Source organism: Schistocerca gregaria, chromosome X, assembly GCF_023897955.1.
Source record: "Schistocerca gregaria isolate iqSchGreg1 chromosome X, iqSchGreg1.2, whole genome shotgun sequence".
NCBI classification, from domain to species: Eukaryota; Metazoa; Arthropoda; class Insecta; order Orthoptera; family Acrididae; genus Schistocerca; species Schistocerca gregaria.
In genome coordinates, this window is record NC_064931.1 from 53002920 (window position 1) to 53025852 (window position 22933).

Genomic DNA, 22933 nt, shown 5'->3' on the forward strand with positions numbered 1-22933 from the left:
GCACTGAACACGCCTAACGATGGGCCTCCGCACCGACGAGCGCGAATGTGGCAATGTTAACACCGCGACATCGGCAAGTACGACTGAAATCGGCGCACGATCATCGGCGCTGGGCGTTGCGTGGTATGATGAATCCCGATACCGTCTTCATCGTGTCGATGAGAGGACGCGAATCCATCGTGTTCCAGGGGAACAGGTCCTTGACACCAGCAATGCAGGACGGAGACGAGCAGGCGGCTCCATTATGCTCTGGGGAACATTCACGTGCACGTTCGTGGGTCCAGTGAAGCTCGTGAAAGGCACCGTGACAGCCAAAAAGTATCGTACGCCGGTTGCAGACCACGTACACACCATCGCGACGATCATGCTTGCCGACGGCAGTGGCATTTTTCACAGGATAGTGTACCGTGTCACAACGACAAGAGTGTGATCGAGTGGTTCGAGGAACACAGTGGCGAGTTCCAGTTGATGTGCTTGCCTCCCCAACTCCCCAGGTCTGAACCCAGTCGAACACATTTGGGATGTGACTGAACGTGGCATCAGAGCTAATCGCCCCCCTCCCTGTGATTTAAAGGAATTATTTGACTTGTTTGTGCAGATGTGACGCCACCTCCCTTCTGCGACCTACCAACGCCTGATTGCTTCTGTGCCATGAGGCGTCGCCGGTGTTATGTGCCCCGAAGTTGGATATACCTGTTACTAAGTGAGTGGTCACAATGTTCTGGCTGATAAGTGTATGTGAATGGAGTTGGAAACAGTGGTTACACTTGTGCAAAGAATCAACTTTCGTGCACTGTAAAGTGGCTTGAAGAGTACATTTTTTGACGTAGACAGTGAAGTGACGTTTTCGAGTAGACTCGCACAAGGCATTACCTGCGCCCAAAAGTGTTAAGAAATGGTGTGTTGAATACCTCGTCGAAGGTTATTAGTGACTAGCTCCTAGAGAGCAACGCGCAGCACGAATCGAGTACACAGCAGAAAGCAGCTTACCAGCATAGCTCTCTCAAGTCTGCAGCACAGGCGAATCCGTCGCTTGCTGTCTCGTAACCGACCGAATGGCAAATATCTCCGTAAATGTAAGCCATATTAATTTGAGCTGCATCATTGTCTTAGACTTACTAGTCTTTAAACCTATCGTCTGCGCTCCGTGGTCATATTTAGGTGCCGGTCGTTGTGGCCGTGCGGTTCTAGGCGCTTCAGTCTGGAACCAAGTGACCGCTATGGTCGCAGGTTCGAATCCTTCCTCGGGCATGGATGTGTGTGATGTCCTTAGGTTAGTTAGTTTTAAGTAGTTCTAAGTTCTAGGGGACTGATGACCACAGATGTTAAATCCCATAGTGCTCAGAGTCATTTGAACCATTCATATTTCTCGGCGACTAGCAGGAAAGTATAAAAATAGCAGCCTTCTTCGCGGAGTTTCAACGAGGCTCACGACCTGCATCGTTATCCCCAGAACAAATGGTGGCTTCCTGGTTTTGAGTCGAGTGAAAGGTTAAACCACAAACTGTGAAGGTTCTGTGGCAAGTTAGGCTCTGACTTCCTGCACTTGTGCCACGGGGTTGAGAACTGTTGAGTGCCTCTAAATGGGTCAGTGTGCTCTACACACCGGAGACAGCTACCCAGGTAGCTGACTCTGTGTAGGTGCACACAAAGTTATTTTTAGATTAGCCGATTCTCCGTCCAACGATAGCTGAAGGAAACGCAAAAGTATCAGCGTAAGAGCCAAAGAAACACCCCCACAGGTGAGAATATTAAAATCCTAGTGGTTAACACCGAAGCATTGGCAAAGAATCGCGAGAGTTCGAAGCACTCGTAAATGGGAGTGAAGCTTACGTAATAATAGGTACAGAAAGCTGAGTAAAACGTGACGTTGACATATGGGGAAAATTTAAGTATATACCACAACGGCAGGCTAAAGGGAATCGGAGGTGATGTACTTGTCGCAGTAAACAAGAAACTCAGATCCATCGAGATATAAATTGAAATTAGATGAAAGATTGTTTGGACTAGTTTCAGTATCAAGGGCGGGCATAAAATTACAATTGGATCCTTTTATCAACCAGCAGACTCACTTTCTCACCTCCTGGTGAGAAAACGCAAATTCTCTAATCATACTGGAATCATCAGTGGGCTCTTTATTCATCCAACAATGGAAGTTTTGTTAGTTCTGAGAGTGACAAAATATCCTGTGAAACATTACTAAATGCATTCTCTGAAAAGTAACTAGAACAGATACTTTGCTAAGTTATTGGTGATGGAAATATATTACATCTAATGGGAACAAATAGACCTAATCTCTTTGAGGACGTTCACATCGAAACTGGTATCTGTGACCATGGGGCAGTTGTAGTAATAATGAATATCAAAGTACAAAGGGCAACTAAAACAAGTAGGAACGTTTGCATGTTCATCCAAGTAAAGAAAGAATCAGTGGTGTCATTACCTCAGTGAGGAATTTAAAAATTTTAACTCAGGACAAGAGCATGTAGAGGCACCATGGCTCAAGATTGAAAAAAAAGTTGGCCACGCACTGAACATATTAGCCAGTTGGTCAGTTCATGACGGGAAGGACCCTCCATGCTACAAGGTTACTATAAAGAAACTTCTAAAGAAACAGCTACTACTGCATAATAGGTATAAAGGCTGTATATGGAGATATTAAATGAAACGCATTTGGTAGTCAAGACAGCAATGCGTAAAGCCTTGACTAACTATCGTAGCAGAATACTGTTGAAACGTTCTTCACAAGACCTTAAGAAATTCTAGTCATATGTGAAGGCTGTTGATGGCACAGAAGTTAGTGTCCAGTCACACACGGACGAGACGGGAAATGAAATGGAGTGTAGCAAATCAAAAACAGGAATCTTTAACTCTGTTTTCAAAGGTTCCTTTGCAAAGGAAAACTCTGGAATATTTCGCCAGTTTCATTCTCGTACCACTGAAAAGATAAGTGAAATAGATATCAGAGTCAGTATCATTGAGAAACAGCTGAAATCGTTAAAATTAAACAAAGTCCCAAGACCAGAGGGAATCCCTAAAACGTTCTTTACCCAGTTTGCCACTGAATTAGCCCCTCTTATAGCTATAATCTCTCGAAGCAAAAACGTTGCTATTAGTCGGAAAAAAGCACAAGTCAGATCTGTCCACAAGAGGTGTATCAGAAGTAATCCATGAAACTACCGTCCAGTACCCTTGACATTCATTCGTTGTAGAATCTTAGAACTTATTCTGAGCTGAAACATAACGAGGTATCTAGAACAAATTGACCTCCTCCTTGCCAACTAGCACGGATTTCGGAAACATCGATCATGAAAAAGCCAACTGGCAAGTTTCTCACAAAGGATACTGAAAGACACGTATCAGAGCAGTTGGGTGGATGCAGTATTTCGCGATTTCTGATACGCTTTTGACTCAGTGGTACGCATACGCTTGTTATAAAAACTACAATCGTATGGGTATCAAACGAAATTTGCGAATGAATTAAGGATTTTTTGGTAGGGAGGACGCAACACTCTACCTTGGATGGAGAGTCATCGATAGATGTAGAAGTAACTTCGGATGTGCCCCAGGGAAGTGTGTTGGAAGCCTGGCTGTCCGTGTTGTATATTGATGAGCTTGCAGACAATATTAATAATAACCTAATACTTTTCACAGATGAGGCAGTTATCTGTAATGAAGTACAGTCTAAAAGGAGGAGCACACATATTTCGTCAGATCTTGATAAGAGTTCAAGGTTGTTCAAAGATCGACATCTTGCTTTCAATGTTCAGAAATGTAGAACTGCTCACTTCACAAAACGAAAAAACACAGTAAATATCAATGAGTCAAAGGTGGAATTGGTAAAATAATATTAATACTTGGGTACAATACTTAGGCGCAGTTGTGGATTAAGCAGGTAGCAGACTACGGTTTGTTGATAGAATACAATGTAAATGCGGTCTACAAAGGAGACTGTTAACAAATCCCTCGTGCGATCCATCCTCAAATATTGCTTAAGTGTGTGGTACCCGTACCAAATACAACTGATCAGAGATACAGAACGTTTACAGAGGAGGGCAGCACAAATGGCCACAGGTTTGTTTGGCCCATTGAAGAGTGTTACAGAGATGCTGAAAAAACTGAACCAGCAGACTCTTGAAGTTGGACGTTAAAGTATCCTGTGGAAGCCTACTTACAAAGTTTCAAAAACCAGCTTTAGATAATGACACTAAGAATATACTACAATCCCTACATCCTGCATACTACAGCCACTACATACTACAATCAATACATATTGCACCCATAGGGATTGTGGGAACATGATTAGATTAATTACCACACACACAGAGGCATTTAAACAGTTATTCTTCCTGTGCCCCATGCGTGAATGGAATGGGAAAACACCCTAACAACTGGTACAATGGGAAGTATTCTTTGCTGTCCACTTCACAGTGGCTTGCAGAGTATAGATGTGCACTCGACAGCAAAAAAAGTGGGTTACCCCTGAATTCCAATGTGTAGGCTGCACCTGAATGTATGCAACCAACATAGCATATCTGTGTTGCACATCGTCGCAACCCTCCACAGTACAGTCGTTGTAAGATACACAATGGGTACCGCTAGAGACTACTAGAGAACACCGGTCTTTATGACAGTTCAAAAATCGTTCAAATGGCTCAGAGCACTATGGGACTTAACATCTGTGGTCATCAGTCCCCTTGAAGTTAGAACTACTTAAACCTAACTAACCTAAGGACAGCACACACATCCCTTTATGATAGTCTGTCCAGATGTAAATTAACACCACGACAGTACAGAAGATATCAGACAGTCCTTAACGTTTGTAAACTAAACTTATCTACAATAAGTGAAATTTCAAACGTTACGGGACAAATAATTTTCTCACATAAATCGTTCAGTAATCCTTAGGCACAATTAAATATTTGAGACAGTATATGGATTTATCAAGTTGTATGGCAATTGGAAACAAGTTCTTTGCTGTCTAAAAGGTTTATCCAACACATGCTGACCGTCGTTAAACGTTCAACGGGGAGTGATTTCGCATCAACTTTGCGTAATACTAAGCAGTTAAAAGAAAACGTGATTAACGGAAATCCCAACATTAACAGCGAATAACAAGTAATATCATTGTTCACATTACTCATCAACAGTTACTTGTACACAAAGTTATGCCTTAAGTAACATGATCAACGTCTTCCTTCTGGGTCCGGATGCAAACCCAGAACGTAAAGCCATTGTTAACCAAGCAAAGCTTTGTGCCTTATCGGGACTCGATCACTAGGCAGAAAGACACGTCAAACATTGACGTTTGCACCAGTATCAGTTATCAGTTCTTAACTTGAACGTAAATGACGATAATGTTTGTACGAAACCAGAACCATAACATGACAATTACCTTCTTGGTAATTAACCTCGAAAGACGTTGTATATTGTTGCATTGTCAAGGAACAAAGGATGCACATGTTTAAAATTGAAATGCCATCTGGTAATTCTTGTAAGAAGGATGCGAACCCAGCAACTAATCGGATTGTTGAATAAGTACGTAAAATCAGAATGTAGATATCACAATTTGTCACCAGTAGTGAGGTAGGAACCTTAAATCACGACTGAAGTTGTATTGCCTGACCGGGATTCGAAACCGGCGCCTACCGCCGTCGTTGTCTAACCAGGGATAGACAAGAAATGTCTAATGTTGGTCCATCATTTGTGAGATGTGAGCACGTTTAATTAGAAATAAGGCGACGAAAACGTCTATGCTGACTGAGAGTCGAACACCGCACACATGGTTATGAAGACACGTTAATAATCAAATTCTTATTCAGTAGTAGCTAGGGGTGGCATGTTTAGTTGCAGACCTTAATGCATTTCTCATCCCTAGTAACGAGTTGCCTGCCATCTGCGATATCATGATGTTAATTTACAAGTGTATTGACTGCCGTAAATAGCAATGTTCTCTAGTAGTCGTGTATTATTGATATGTAAATGAAGTGCCTCATCAGAAAGTTATTTCCGTCGTGCAGCACGTATTGTTTCAAAGACACTGAGTACGTGTTATACGTGCACAAAACGTGTATTATATACTACGTATATACTATTATTTGAAAAAGCTGCTGCCAAACCGGTTTACTTTTAAATGCCGCTTAGTTGTCGTGGTTGAATACACGTTTTCTTAAGGCTACATCTAATGCAAAGCGCTTACAAGAAAGAATAGTTTCCTGCGTCATGCTATTGCTAGCTAGTTGAAATGTTTTGTGGTAGCTATGTTTAAAATGAATGTATTTTTGAACGTATTGTTTGTCAAATATTTGAATGAACCGTCAACTGTAGGTGTGCCTGCACATGTTATAGCATAACAGCTGTAGCTGCGTTAGTTTATACTACAGACTTGGGTAGGTCAGGTGTAGTTTTTGATCCTTCAAGGGGTGATCGTGGCCTTGCGGGTCGGGTCTGTAGCAGCCGCGGCTCGCGAGCTACGGGCCAGCCAGGCTGGCCGAGGCGAGACGCAAGTGAGCGAGCTGGCGGTGGCGTTGTTGGGCCAACAGCCCGGGACGAGCCAGCACGGCTGCGCCGCATGCCTCTGCCTCTGCCGCTCCGTTTGACGTAAATATCTTTACCTCTTCTCGTGGCATCAGCATGAGAGCGGCAAGCAGAAATACACATCAGGCTATGAAACCGTATTCTTTGATCTCTCCTTCCCTGTAACCCATTCTTTGTTCTGAAAACAGTCCTTCCTTACCTATCTGTCCTAAGATAAAACTAACTGTGGCACATATCTAAGTAAGCAATACTTTGCAAGCATTTCACACTTATATTTTGCACTTCTATCCAGTCCCAGATCCCGCCCCCCTTCCTGTTACCCGTCCCTTGACATTTGCATCTACATCTAAATGAATTCTCTGCAATTCATAATTATATGCTTGGCAGGGGGTTCTGTGGTCTGGTGGATTAATCTTGTATTGATGTGTAAAACGTGTAGGTTCACATCTCACGTCAGGAGTAGATTTTTAACACACACAAGTAACGCTCCTTCTCCCCTAATAACGCCAAGTGTAGAACGCCAGTAAGCTCGGTAGTTCAATATCTTCGCAGTAAAGATAACATCCCTTCGCTGCCGACTGGGGCAGAGCGGCATTCGTTTGAGCTGTGACAGATGGAGAAACCCCGGAAGGCAGAGACTCTGTCATCAGCAAGCCGTCGTAAGCTAGAAAACGTATTTCATTTAATGAACCAATGGCCAAGCAAGTTCACAAGACTCTTACTTTATTTGAAACTGAGACCTTGAAAATTGTGGTACTGGACTGAGATTCGAATTCGATTTCACTGTATTCCCCAAGACTGGTTTCTTAATGGCTCTGAGCACTATGCGACTTAACTTCTGAGGTCATCAGTCACCTAGAACATGGAACTAATTAAACCTAACTAAGCTAAGGACATCACACATATCCATACCCGAGGTAGGATTCGAACCTGCGACCGTAGCGGTCGCTCGGCTCCAGACTAGCGCCTAGAACCACACGGCCACATCGGCCGGCTACCCAAGATTGCAAATTCTTCTAGGCCTCCTCTAAAGGCACCTATCTGGTTTCGAATCCTGATCAGCACAAAATATTCATTATTTCATTTCTAGCCCTAGCATGTGCAAGCCGAACTACTAGTGAAAAATAGTTGCATTTTCAACGTCTCTTCGTGCCTTGTCAGCTGTAACGTGTTCGTTTCAACTCACAGCCACATGATGAGCTTTGTATCACAACATTACAAGATCAAAAGTTTCCTTACATCTTTTCAAGTTCAAACATTCCTCTCGGTCCTACTGGCGAAAACGGATTTGGGTTTGACGTTGTGTTCGTTGTGATCACCAACGACGATATGTTGTGGATTCAACTTCTAGCCAGCAGAGTATTTTCTATCGCATCATTGAAAGTACAAACATGCCACTCCTAGCTATTGTTGGAAAAGAATTTGATAGTGAATGTGTCTTCATGACCACGTGTGCGGGGTTTGAATTCCATTCAGCACAGAACTTTTCGTCGCCAGATGTCTAGCTAAACATGTGCACATCTCGCTACTGGTGAACCAAAAATAGCTATTTATCGTCTGTTCCTGGCTAGAAAACGACGGCGCTAGACGCTGGGTTCGAATCCCAGTCAGGCAAAAACAATTCTGTCGTCATTTAAGGTTCCATCATCGCGCTATTGGTGAATACATTTGATATTTAACTTCTGATTTTACGTACTTCGTTAGCAATCCGATTAGGTGCTGGGTTCCCATTCATGTCACAAGCTTTACATGATGGCATTTCAATTTTAAACATGAGCAAACCTTGTTACTTGTGAATGACACCATATTAAACTTCGGTGGGGGTAGTTCCCAGGAAGGTAACTGTTATGACAGGATCTTCAGTTCAGTACAAACATTTTCGTCATGTGATGGCTCTGAGCACTATGCGACTTAACTTCTGAGGTCATCAGTCGCCTAGAACTTAGAACTAAATAAACCTAACTAACCTAAGGACATCACACACATCCATGCCCGAGGCAGGATTCGAACCTGCGACCGTAGCGGTCGCTTGGTTCCAAACTGTAGCGCCTAGAACCGCACGGCCTCAGAATCTGAATTCATAACTGATACTGGTGCAAACGTCTATACTTCAGGTGTCTTTATGCCTAGTGATTGGGTCACAATAAGGCACAAACAAAGCTTTGCTTAATTAGCAATGGCTATGGGTGCTGGGTTTGAATCCAGGTCGAGAACGACGACGTTGGTCACGTCATTTAAAGTTCAAATTTGCGTACACGTAGCTGTTGATGTGTTACGAGAACAATGATATTACTGGTGATTCGCTGTTAATGTTGTGATTTCCGCAGAGTGCTTGTTGCCGTTAATCACGTTATTTACTGGTTCGTCCAATATCCAGTTTCCAGAGCCACTCGCCGTTGAGCGACGTTCAGCACGTGGATGGAAAACCTTTTCGAGAGCGAAAAACTTTTTCCAATTGCCGTACAGCTTTGTAACTCCATATTTTGTCTCAAGTATTTAATTTTGTCTAAGGATTACTGTACTATATACGAGGTGCATTCAACTTCTAAGGCCTCCGATTTTTTTTCTAATTAACTACTCACGCGAAATCGATGAAACTGGCGTTACTTCTCGACGTACTCGCCCTGCAGACGTACACATTTTTTCACAACGCTGACGCCATGATTCCATAGCAGCGGCGAGCTTCTTTAGGAGTCTGTTTTGACCACTGGAAAATCGCTGAGGTAATAACAGCACGGCTGGTGAATGTGCGGCCACGGAGAGTGTCTTTCATTGTTGGAAAAAGCCAAAAGTCACTAGGAGCCAGGTCAGGTGAGTAGGGAGCATGAGGAATCACTTCAAAGTAGTTATCGCGAAGAAACTGTTGCGTAACGTTAGCTCGATGTGCGGGTGCATTGTCTTGGTGAAACAGCACACACGCAGCCCTTCCTGGACGTTTTTGCTGCAGTGCAGGAAGGAATTTGTCCTTCAAAACATTTTCGTAGGATGCACCTGTTACCGTAGTGCCCTTTGGAACGCAATGGGTAAGGATCACGCCCTCGCTATCCCAGATCATGGACACCATCATTTTTTCAGCACTGGCGGTTACCCGAAATTTTTTTGGTGGCGGTGAATCTGTGTGCTTCCATTGCGCTGACTGGCGCTTTGTTTCTGAATTGAAAAATGGCATTCACATCTCATCCATTGTCACAACCGACGAAAAGAAAGTCCCATTCATGCTGTCGTTGCGCGTCAACAATGCTTGGCAACATGCCACATGGGCAGCAATGTGGTCGTCCGTCAGCATTCGTGGCACCCACCTGGATGCCACTTTTCGCATTTTCAGGTTGTCATGCAGGATTGTGTGCACAGAACACACAGAAATGCCAACTCTGGAGGCGATCTGTTCAACAGTCATTCGGCGATCCCCCAAAACAATTCTCTCCACTTTCTCGATCATGTCGTCAGACCGGCTTGTGCGAGCCCGAGGTTGTTTCGGTTTGTTGTCACACGATGTTCTGCCGTCATTAAACTGTCGCACCCACGAACGCAATTTCGACACATCCATAACTCCATCACCACATGTCTCCTTCAACTGTCGATCAATTTCAACTGGTTTCACACCACGAAAATTCAGAAAACGAATGATTGCACGCTGTTCAAGTAAGGAAAACGTCGTCATTTTAAGTATTTAAAACAGTTCTCATTCTCGCCGCTGGCGGGAAAATTCCATCTGCCATACGGTGCTGCCATCTTTGGGGCGTATGGACAATGAATGCGGCCTCATTTTAAAACAATGCGCATGTTTCTATCTCTTTCCAGTCCGGAGAAAAAAAAATCGGAGGCCTTAGAACTTGAATGCACCTCGTATGTAAAATAATCCATTTTCTTAGAACTTTTGGAGCGTCACTTGTTGTAATTAAGGTTAGTTTATGAGTGTTATGGGGCGTCTCATCGCTAAGAACGTGTTTTCTAATATGTTTTGTATGACGATATTAGTTGACGCTTAGACTGACTGCCATAAAGACCTTTTGTCTCTAGTAGTCTCTTGCGGTACCCATTGTGTGTAGTCAAACGACTGTACCCCACGGGGTTTTGGTGTTTAGAGGACCTGCAAACACAACTACGTTATGTTGGTTGTATTTGGCAGTGACCCACTTTTTTTTGCTGTCAAGTGTACATGGTTTTCTTTTTTCTCCCTTGTATTTGCTTTAGGACGCAAAAACAACTGGGATCATACGCTCCCTAGTCAAAACTATAGAATACGAACATGGAGAGGAGTTAAACGACTATATGTCAGTCCCAATGGGCAGATGGGTACGTGGAAAAGGGGCAAAATAAAAATGCAGAAATGGAGGTCCAAAACTAAAAATTAAATAGCCTTCACCATATTGCTTCGGCGGATAAAAAGTAAAACGCGGTCGACAGCCCTCGAGTCATTCGCTACAACGGCTGATAAATCAGACGGCAAACCTAAGCCGGAACGTAAATTGTTACAAAAGGGCATTCCAGCACGAAGTGGCAGACGGTTAAAGTTTTGACGCAATGTGTACAAAGTGCTGCGGTAGCGCCACTTAGCAAATGACGATGGCTAAAAAGGCAGTCCCAATAAGCAGGCGAGTTAAAATAATCTCCTCCCGGCGGAAGGGCAAAGAGGAGGTCGTCCAAGGCGCTGGGAGAGGCTTAATGAGCCGAAACTTATTCCCGTGAAGGGAGGACCTTTGGCGATGCCAAAGGGACACCATCTCCTGACAGACGGCAACGCAGAAATCATCGGAGGGAATATAGGTACTCGCAGGCTAAGATATGAGGACTGCAGCCTTGGCAGCTGTGCCACCAGCCTCGTGTCCTGGCAGACCGACATGACCAGGGACCCTCAGAAACATGATACTGGCTCCACAAAGAGTGAGCAAATGATGGTTCTCCTGCACCCGCTGCACTAAGGGATGAGCAGTGTACAGCGCACATAGACTTTGGAGGGCAATGAGTGAGTCTGAGCAGAGGACAATTGGGAAAACCGATATCAACAGGGAAGAGTGACGAGTCCCATACTGACGATCAAAGGAATCATCAAAGAAGGAGTCATAGGAGGGGTGGCCACGCTTGTCAGACAGACGGGACGCATACCTGCTGAGGAGAAAGTCAAGGCGGTAGAACAGTGGGAGTTCAGCAGTTTCAGTATACAGACTCTCAACCGGCCTGGTGTAAAAGGCGCCCGTGGCCGAACGGATGCCATGATGGTGGATAGTGTTGCGACGGCGTAAGAGGAATGGACGTGCAGACGCATAAACATAGCATTCATTGTCGAGTTTCGAACAGACGAGGAACCGGTACAAACGGGGGAGGGTGGTTCGATCGGCACCCCAGGAAATACCATTGAGGACACGTAGGAGACTGAGGGACCGCGTACAGCGGGCTGTCAGGTAAGACACAGGAGAGGACCAAGAGAGCTTCTTATCGAGCATGAGCCCCAGAAATTTCGTAGATTCAAGGAATGGAAGGGCAACAACCCCAAGACGTAGAGAAGGTGGGAGAAACCATTTGCGCCACCAGAAATTCTTACAGACGGTTTTGCAGGAGAAAAGTGAAAGCCATTGTCGGATGCTCCAGGAGTAAAGACGATCAAGACAGCCCTGAAGACACTGCTCAGTGAGACAGGTCCGTGGAGGACTGCAATAGATGGGAAATGGCAAAATCGTCTTCGAAAAGAGAGCCAAAGATGCCCAGTGAGAGACAGGCCATTATAGGTTTAATGGCTATAGCAAAGAGGATGACGCTCAGGACAGAACCCTGAGGCATACCATTTTCCTGGATAAAGGTGTCTCTCAAGGCAGAACCCACAAGCACCTTAAAAACTCGGTCTTGTAAAAATGCCTGAAGAAAACAGGGCAGTGACCCATGGAAGCCCCATGTGTAAAAAGTACAGAGAATGTCAGTTCCTCAGCAGGTGTTGTAGCCCTTCTCCAAATCGGGAAAAACGGCCACAGTCTGGGATTACCACAGAAAACCGTGGACGGACAAAGTAACGAGTTGGTCAACTGCAGAACGCCGAGCTCGAAATCCATACTGTACATTCATTAGTAAATGTCGAGACTCGAGCCACCACCTCAGCCGGGCATGAATCATACGTTCCATCACCTTGCAAACGGAGCTGGTAAGAGAGATGGGGCGGTCGCTAGAAGAAAGGTTCTTGTCCCTGACGGACTTAGGTATGGGTATGACGGTGGCTTCACGCGAGCGTCCCCGAAATCTGCCCTATGCATAGACGTGGTTGTACGTATTAAGCAGAAAGTGCTTGGCCGCAAGAGATAGGTGCTGCAACATCTGAATGTGGATGGTGTCCAGTCCCGGGGCGGAGGATCGGGATGAACTGAGAGCATCATCGAGATCCCTGATAGTGAAGGCGGCATTGTAGCACTCATGACTCGGAGAAGAGAAGGGTATCGCCCGAGTCTCCTCCGCTCTTTTCCGATAGAGGAAGGCAGAGTGATAGTGCGAAGAGCTCGAAAGCTGCGTAAAATGGTGGCCCAAGGTGTCTGAGATAGCAATTGGGTCCACAATTACATCGCCTGCTACTCTCAGGCCGGAAATTGCGGAATGGATCTTGGTCCCAGAGAGCCGTCGGAGGTTGGCCCGCACGACAGAGGAAGGGGTGGAACTGTTAGAAGAGCTAGTGAATGAAAGCCAGCTAGCTCGTTTTCTATCCCGAAGGACGCGACGACACTTTGCATGCATCTGTTTATAATGAATGCAGTTTGCCATAGTACGATGACGGTTAAAAACGCGGAGAGCACGTCTCCATGTGCGAATTGCATTGCGGCATGCCCCAGTCCACCAAGGGACTGGAACACGACGTGGTAAAGAGGAAGTGCGAGGAATGGAACGTTCTGCAGCAGTAGTGGTAACTTTGATGAGATAGTCCACCTGGCTATCACAAATGGGGAAATCTTGTTCCTCGAAGGTTGCAAGGGCGGAGTAAAGCTGCCAGTCAGCCTTAGTAAGCTGCCATGTGGGCTTGCATGCGGAAGGGGTAGGAGTCAAGCAAACGGAGAGCACACGGGAATGGTCGCTCGAGTATGTGTCAGAAAGAACAGACTACTGAAGACGATGGATGGGCAAGCTGGACAATGCAAAAGGATAGGTCCAAATGGGAATAGGTGTGCGAGGAGTCAGAAAGGAAAGTGGGTGCTCCAGTGTTAAGGCAGAAGAGGTTGAGTTGTGTAAGAAGGTCAGCCAAGAGGGCACCTCTCTGACAGGTCCTGGGAGAACCCCAGAGGGGATGATGCTCAAGTCTCGAGTAGCAAAAACGGGGAAGGTAGCTACCCAATAAGCTGAAGGAAGTCTGCCCTGGTGACATCAAAGAACAGAGGTACATAAATGGTACAGAGGGAGAAAGTCAGGTGGGGAAGGAAAAGGCGAACTGCAACAGCTTGAAGACGGGTAGTCAGGGAGATTGGTTGACTATGAAGCCCATCCCGTATGAGCAGCATGAGACGGAATGCCGACCTCAGAGGGAAAGTCAAAACGAATATGTAAGTAATGTGAAAGCTCAAACTGGTCGCAAGGGCGCAGTGTGGTTTCCTGAAGGCAGAGTACAAGGGGATGCTGCAATGCTAAAAGCGGCCCTAAATCTTCTTTGACGGACCGAAGGCCGCGAACGTTCCATTGGAGGACAGTCATAAGGAGGAAGAGATGGAGAGGTGTCAAGTCGGCGGCCGCCGAGTGACAGCCGGTGTAGAGTCGCTACTACAGGGAACAGGAGCAGGAGGTTCCTGCTCCATCGAGTCTAAAGAAGCATCGGCTTGCTTGTGCGGTCAGTCCACGTCCAATACTGAAAAACGGTTGGTGGTGTGCATCAGCGAGACAGAGCCCGGCCGGGCTAAGGTAGCACGTGGCGACACCATCGAACAGGATCTTCGAGTTGGTGAAGGAGAAGACCGTTTGCCTTTAGCGGACTTCTTTGGGCCTTTCTGGTTAGAGGAAGACTCGGGTGTTGTTTGGCTGGAAGGAAGGAGAAAATCGTCACAGGAGTACTCCTTCTGTCCTTTCCTGCTCACTAGTTGTGTAGTCCGTGGCTTCGCCCGTTTAGGCGAGAGTTTGACGGTCTGTTGCACAGCAGGAGGGAAGGGGGGGGGGGGAGATGGCGGTGCTACTTTGACACTGGGCGATTTCACAACCTCCGAGCTGAATTTGAGGTCGCATATCTGTGTGGTCATGTCCTTCATGGAGTGAGAGGTGACAAGAACAGGATTATAGGTGCCAAACGGGAGAACATACGTTTTTCGACTAGCTAGTAACTTGCGAGCTACTGGGTAAGACACTTTTTTCTTTACCCGAATCTCGCGGACAGCCTGCTCATCTAGTTACACGGAACAATACCGAGAGGAAGCGGCATGGCCGCCGTTGGAGTTGATACAGCGGGGAGAAGGAGGTGGAGAATCGACCTCGTGTGCATCCCTGCCACAGGTTACACATTGGCTGGGTGTCGACAAGATGTTCTAGTGTGGTTAAAACGATGAAATTGGTAGCAGTGCATCAGGTTCGGAATGTACGGTCGGACTGTGATAATTTCATAGCCTGCTTTGAGCTTGGACGGCAGCACCACCCTATCAAAGGTGAGGAATAGAGTGCTGGTGGGCACCAAGAAGGAATCTACCTTTTTCATTACACAATGAATGGAAATGATACCCCGATCATAAGATTGTATCTCGGCCTTAGTTAGGTCGTCAAGCAGCCTGGTGTTAATTACACCATGGGAAGAATTCAAAATTTTGTGGTCCTCAACACGAACAGGGTAACCGTGGAGAAGCGAGGCAGCAAGGAGGTGTTGTGTTTGAGAATCAGAAGCCATATTCAAAACCAATGTGCCATTCCGTAAACGAGAGTAGGATTTCACAGGACCAGCAGTTGCATCAACACCTGTCTGAGTAATCAAAGGATTGCCCATGGCGAAGCACTGACCGTCTTCAGTACATGAGACCAGAAGGAACCGTGGTGCAGCGAGAAGGGTCTTCGAATCAATAGCCTCACTGGGTTTACGTTTTGTAGACGTCGATTGGGAAGATGAGTGACTCATTGCGAAAAAATCTCCCACGATTGCCAGCGTCTCCGATGGCGCGCTCCTTCCAACTGGAGGCTACCTTCACAAGGGGGCACACCCGCCTTAGGTGATTGTTCACACCTCAGGTCACAACTCCCGAACATCTACCAGAGGGACCAATCGGCAATTTGCGGAGGTTGCAGCTCTGGCAATCACCCTCCCTGGGGCTGGCCTGTACCAGGGGGTACGTGCAAACCCTAACTGTCGACCCAGGGCTGGGAATTACGAGTTCCCAGTCACCTGTTACGCGTCAGACGCGACACCCGTACTTTTTTGATAACTTGGTAATTTTATTATTTACTGTGATGATACTGCAGCGTTTTTTCGGACCATACACTTTTCTACAACGACTAAAAACTATGGAAGACGACCCTTCAAAGAATAATGAGGAGCTAAGATCTGATGAACACATGTCCGGAGACGCATGGTTTCCATGCTAGAAGCCATTTAATTCGTACACTGAAGAGCCATATAGAGCTCATTCTGGTCAACCAAACGCAACTGGACTCGCTTGTGGAATGGTGGATGTTCAAATCTCAATCCCACCATCCTGATTTTTCTGTAAATTGCTTAGGCAATTCCACGATGCTTCCTGTGAAATGGACACGACCGACTTCCTTCTCCGTCCTTCCCAAATTCCAGGATGTGATCCGTCGCTAGTGATTTCATTATACATGGGACGTTAAAGCTAAACATTTCTTTATTTCTTACTTGCTTACTTGACGAGACTCCTATTGGCGTATACCAGCGAGCCGACACCTATCATCCGCTTCTTCCACGGTTCGTCCTGTGCCAGACATGGCATCGGTTGTGTACGTACGAGAAATGGCGACACCCCGACTGGGCTATAGCATTCAAAGTAAATCTTGTTGATAATAGCCATATTAGAAAGAATGTGACGCCATTACTTGTATCGATCAGTCACATGTCACATAATTTTGATTGTTACCTGATGAAATGTTCACAGTGTAGACACTTTTGGTTTTTTTATGCAGACTTGTAAGCTGTTAGAAGCTGACGCAGATGGGAACTTGTTTCTTGCAGCGTCAGCAGCCGACTACGGACGCAGTGCTGTCTGTGTGAGGCGGCCACCGTCAGCGGCAATGAGCTTCCAGTAGGCGCAGATGGCGAGGCTTCCTGCACCGACACCTGAAAAGGTACTCACTCCCAGCTAGCGGTAACATCGTTCCTTTTGGCTGTGGAAAACTTAACTGGCAGACCTATGAGCCAATTAGAAAACGTATGGACTTCAGAGAGTAAGTTACCCATGTCGTGCCACGCTAAAACCTCTGCACAACAAGATGATGACAATGACGATTTTGGTTTGCCGGGCGCTCGCCGGCGTTGTTATCAGCGCCTGTACAAATTCCCCATCTTTACACTTTCCAGTCTCGCCATGTTCCTGAATGATTATGAAATGAACAGGACTACACAAATACCCAGTCTCCGGTAGGAGAAAATTCTGACCAGGCAGGGAATCGAAGTGAGGACCCCGCGATCCAGGGGTAGCAACGCTGGCCACTAGACTACGAGCTGCGAACACCCACAAGACTGGTTCACTGTTGGAAGAGAGTACGTGTTACATGAATACGTAACGAGACGAGGTACTGGCAGAAGTAAAGCTGTGAGCACCGGGCGTGAGTCGTGCTTCGGTAGCTCAGTTGGTAGAGCACTTGCCCGCGAAAGGCAAAGGTCCCGAGTTCGAGTCTCGGTCGGGCACACAGTTTTAATCTGCCAGGAAGTTTCATAAGTGTTACATGTTTCCTGTAGACACAGCTCAGCTGCGGTGCCGATAATAAGTGCATCACGGTGTGCAAGTGAAATGGCCATCCAACTGGAAACGTATCCCAAAGTCTAAAGAAGCGGGACAGTAGGCTTCGTGCTGGTAAAACGTCTAAACTGCACACAGATTCACCGTGAAATTCTGACGGTTTATAGACCAAATGGAGTGTAGGATCCAACCAATAATTTGACCGAGGCCACACTGGCATGGGCGATGCTGATATGGAAGTCCAACTCTTACACCATGTGATTTCCATCTTTTTGGCAAGCTCAACGAACATCTTGCGAGAAAGAGAGTTTCCAAAGATGAGACGATTGTCGATTGGCTCCGTGATCAAGGAGCTGATCTCTACCGACAAGGAATTGAACGACTTGTAGATCGCTCTGATCGTTGTTTAGAGACACTTGGTGCCAGTGTTGAGAAATTGTGTCATGTATGTTGCCACTTTGAAATGTAGAGTAGCGTTCAACAAAAGTTACTTGGCCTCCCGTGATAATGTGTAACTTACTTTTTGAAGCCCGCTCGTAACACAACACCACTGCCGAATGAGCAAACTAGGAATGATACGATACCCACGCACCTATCAGCTCGTTAAGCATCTACGTCAGTACTCCACAAACCCACTTACGGTGTACTTTTACACATAATTACCTCTTCCTCTCATTCATGTTCCAGTCGAGAATGGTAAATTGGAAGAAAGATTGTTGGAAGGTCTCCGCGTGATCTCGAATCTCTCAGAGACTTTACGCGAAAGATATGTGGGAGCAAGCAACGTACGTTCTCGGGATTTTAGGAATAAATCACAACATAACGCAGAACGCATTTGTTGTAGCGTGCGCCACTGGAGTTGGCTCATTCGCGATAACTAGTGTATTCTGCAAAATCATTACCATTCAGCATTGCTAAAGAACCTAATCGGAAATGAATGACGGAAACAAAATGAGAAACCCCGCTATTGTCATGGCAGAGCAGTGTTGTAAACCAGCCGATGTTTTGTCGACTATATAGCTCTGTAGAATAGTCACGGTTAGCTATAACGCTGGTTTGAGATTCTCTCGCATGCGTAAAGAAGAAATGAAGGAAAACAATTAAATATTGCGCCACATCTACCTTACTGTGTTGTAATTAGCTAACATCTGAACGTTGTCGATGAGTATTACCACAGGCCGAGTGAGGTTGTGCAGTGATGATGCACTTGTAACGTATTCGGGATGATGACAATTCAAATCTCAGTAGAGCTTGAAGGTTTGGGTTTCCTGTGGCTATTCGAATTCAATGAAGAGTAAAGTGGACATTTTTCTGTTTAAAATGTTGGGTATCACCCTTATTTTCAAATTTAAGTCTTGAGGTCGTACTACACTGCGCGACAAAATAAGCAAATGACCTGGAATATAAGATCGGATATTCCTAACTTTTTACACGTACACACCATCGACAGGGACTTAAATTAACAGAGTAGCAACTTCCTGTGAGAGGTAGAACGAGCTACCTCAGTCCATTAGCGTTGCTTGAGTTAGTTACTTTACCAGACCTGGAAGGATATATACGGGGCGTGAACCGCTTCAGATGTTGAGTGTAGCTGTGAAGGAGATGGAGAAACTGTGTAATCGTGCAAGACTGCGGTATTCCCACCTGATAGGGGCCTCGTTGTGAGCCTGCCAGTAGTGCAATATCTACATTCTTGGGGAATTCGGATGTGATAACGGATCGATGCTGCACTTCGTGGGAACGTGAGAACAGGAATAGGCCTACTCGCCGTCAAATTCCCGGTCGACTGGTTCGCCGCAGTGTGCACCAGAGACATCGTAACCCCTTCACATCTACGCTTGCCATACAAGAAGAAGCAGTGGACTCTCTGCAATGTTCTGTGACGTCCTGCACCATAAGTGAGAAACTAGCAGCAACCGGACTAGGGGATTACCGTCCCGTGCGTAGGCTAGTCTACCGCGTTTGAAGTGAAGGTGTGACCAGGAAGCATGGACCGCTGACGAATGGCGTCTTAATGTCTTCAGCGATGAATCGCAGTTCTGCCCTATCCCAGATGACCATCGTTGGCGAGTATGGCGACTTGGTGAGAGGTTCCATCCTTCCAAATTTTTGAAGAGGCACAGCGCTGTTAATCCTGGTGTCATGGCGGGGAGCCATCGATTATTACGTCAGGCCGTGGCTGGTGGTAATTAAAGGAACTGTGACGTCACGGACACTTACCTCTCATGCTACAGTATCGTTCTGTCATTTTTCAAAAGGACACTGCTCGTCCACACACGGCACATTTCTCTGTCTGCGCTATGTTGATGTTCTACCCTGGCCAGTAAGAACCTCGTGTGGGGCCAGCGCGGACGTGAGCTCGTCCCAGTGGCAGTATCCAGAATATCGAGGACCATTTACAACAATTGTGGGCAGCTTGGCTTAGGAAAGGGTACAACGGCTTTATGGCAGCCTTCCCAATCAAATCAGTCATGCATAATGGCCAGAGACGGTGCAACGTAATACTGAAAACTGGACACTACTGCCAAGTTCTTCGTAAATTTTATTCAATTTTGTTATCACTAAAATAACAACACATACAGTTTTATTTCGTATCTCCTCCCTTTCTGGGTGCCTTCACTTTTTTCTGTCAGGCAGTGTTCGTGGCAGAAAGTGTACCGTTTGGGCTGCAACCTAAAGGATAAAAAGGTTGGGAAAATAGTTCTCCTAGGTCTTTATAAAATATCACGAGGAAGCGTAAACGCTTATGTGGCTGGTCGATAGGATAACGAGTTCAGGATGAGATCCACTTCAGTCTTTCAGTCACCAGTTATTACCACGGATCATGTTCCCTGCTATTTTTCATCGGGCAGAATTTCCTCCGCTTTAACGATTCGTCGACAAATTCTCATCGCTCGCAGTACACAGAAGGTAGTGATGGGATTCTCCTCCGATACGTATGATGGGATTTTATGTATTCTCCGACAAACCAGTTAGGTACAAAAAGAGTATACGTTTACGTAACCGTAGCTTGTATACAGAGTACTTTATCACAATATTGTAGGTTTTCAGCTGTTCACATTTCATATAAATAGATCGTCTATATCCAAGCGATGATTGTAGTTATTATGAGATTCTCTACAACGAACATCGCCGTGAAATTTAGGCCGTCGTTAAAGAATGCTTCTGTCACTGTAACATTAACAAGTCTATGTCAATAAATAGAAAATAAAGCACACGCGTTAAATAAATAAGACAAATTGTATACTTTACTTTTCACATACGGTGCTTAGTGTAAGATACTAGTGAATCAGTACTGCCATCGTTGACACCTCATCACATTTTAAGCTACTGATGTTTTAAGCAAAATCGATCAGCACAAAGAAATTAAAAAGTCGCTTGGACTCTTTCAAGATTAGTTTTTCATGAGAGTCACTGAAACTCCATAAATGCTACACCGCAATCATCAGTTTTCTTTTTTCCGTCAGAGGCTATCATACTTTTACTTTCCACCTTGATATTTGCCGTCGGTGATTTATACAGCAAATTACATGACACGAAAGAAACCCATAAAAACCTAAACTCTCTGGCGCAAATTATTCCTTGTGGAATCTGTTGAAAATAAACAATTGCTTTTCTTTTCTACATTTGACGTGTCTTACCTGCTACGCTGGAAGAGTATTTACCTTGATGAAACTGGATTGAAGATAGGAAAATCTATACCGAAGTTCTAGTAACTTTTTAATGAAGTATTTACATAGTGTAGCACGAACAAGAGAACAAAACTTGTATAAGGAACGAAAACGGTGAACGGGCTGTATGTAGCTGTAATTCTGGTTCCGAAAGCGACATCCAGGTTGCTCAATTCAAGCTAATGGCCTTTCCTGAAACTGTCATTATGATAGTTCACGAGGCAGTTGGAAATGTTGATGGAGTCATATCTGAATAAAGACATATGGAGGTACACTTACACTAGATTTAGAAGTTCATGAAACTGGTCAGTGTGTAGCGTAGAGCCGTACTGGGAGTTGTGGTACAGGAAAAGGAGGGCGCCTCTACACAAACTCACCCGCCTTCACGAGGCCGGCGCCAACTTTTCTTTGACGCCACTGGATCGCTTTCTTAAAAACTCATTCCGCTGAATGTTTAATTAGCGCCTGTCCAATTTCATCGAACTCCTACTCGAGTAACTTGGTAAATTCCGTGGTGCTGCGTATAGCCAGAGATTTTTTAAGGTCAAACGTAATTATTCGAGATGTAATTCCCGTACCCCGAAACACGAATCGTCGTCGACTCCCAGTTTCAATACATCATCAAATACTGAAGAGAAATCTGCGGTTCTACTGAGCGAGCTTCAACACGTGGAGACATAAAAAATTATAAGAGATTGAAATTGAATAAATTTAAAGACGTGTATATTTCTGTCACTCGAGACATAGTCTCGGTAGTCAGCTCATAGAGTGGAGTAGTCGACAAGATAATTCGAGTGTGATTGTTGTAAATATTAAACTAGCAATCTTCTAGACTGTAAATAACATCACCAGGTGCCGTTCTTTTCCATCAACAAATTCATATTAGGAAGTTTCTGTGACACTGCTGATTCTGTATAATGCAGCAAACAGAATGTTAATCTTCGAAGGCTGTAACCTTTAGGTTTATTTATTTACATAAGAACGGAACTATCTGTTTCTCCCTCTTCTTAGAGACTCTTGCGCTTGCTGCTTGATTCGCTTAGTCCCTTATCAAGCATATGTTCGATAAAGCGCTAAAAGCTGCTTCAAGACTAGGGATCTCACTACACGACAGGGCGAGTTACCACGTACACTGAGGTGAGGGGTACCTCCTAACGTGGTGGCGGACCGCTGTTTGCTCAACGTAGTGCAGCAACTCGACGTGGCACGGACTCAACAAGTCGTCGGAAGTCCCCTGCATAAATATTGAGCCGTGCTGCACCTACAGCCACCCACAATTGCCAAAGTGTTGCTGGTGCACGAACTGACCTCTCGAGTATGTTTCACGAATGTTCAATGGCATTCCTGTCGGGAGATCTCGGTGGCCAAATCATTAACTCCGATTGTCAAAAATGATCTGACACGATGCGTTGTTATCCAAAAAAATTCTATCGTTGTTCGGTAAGATGAAGTCAACGAATGGCTGCAAATGGTCTCCAAATAGCCGAACCTAACCATTTCCAGTCAACGATCGGTTCAGTTGGACCAGACGACCCTGTCCTTCTCATGTAAACATAGCCCACACAATTATGGAGCCACCACTACCTTGCACAGTGTCTTGTTGACAACTCGAACCGTACCGACAGCTCTTACCAACTGAAATCGGAACCCATCTGAACAGGCCACGGTTTTCCAGTCGTCTGAGGTCCAACCGATACGGCCACGACCCCACGAAGGCGCTGCAGGCAACGTCGTCCCATTGGCAAAGGCACTCGCGTCGGTAGCCTGCTGCCGTAGCCCATTAACGCCAAATTTCACCGCACTGTCCCATCGGCTACATTCGCCGTACGTTCTACATTGATTTCTGCGTTTATTTTACACAGTGTTACTTGTCTG

General features: G+C 45.5%; 1 protein-coding gene across 1 annotated transcript in view; it reads left to right on the forward strand.

The window, feature by feature from the left end:
- Window positions 1-22933, forward strand: part of LOC126297508 (fez family zinc finger protein erm-like) — a 193281-nt gene that overhangs the window by 116950 nt on the left and 53398 nt on the right. Inside the window, exon 2 of the mRNA XM_049988393.1 lies at window positions 16661-16773. The gene's annotated coding sequence lies outside the window, so the exon portion shown is untranslated. The remainder of the gene's footprint in view (window positions 1-16660; window positions 16774-22933) is intronic.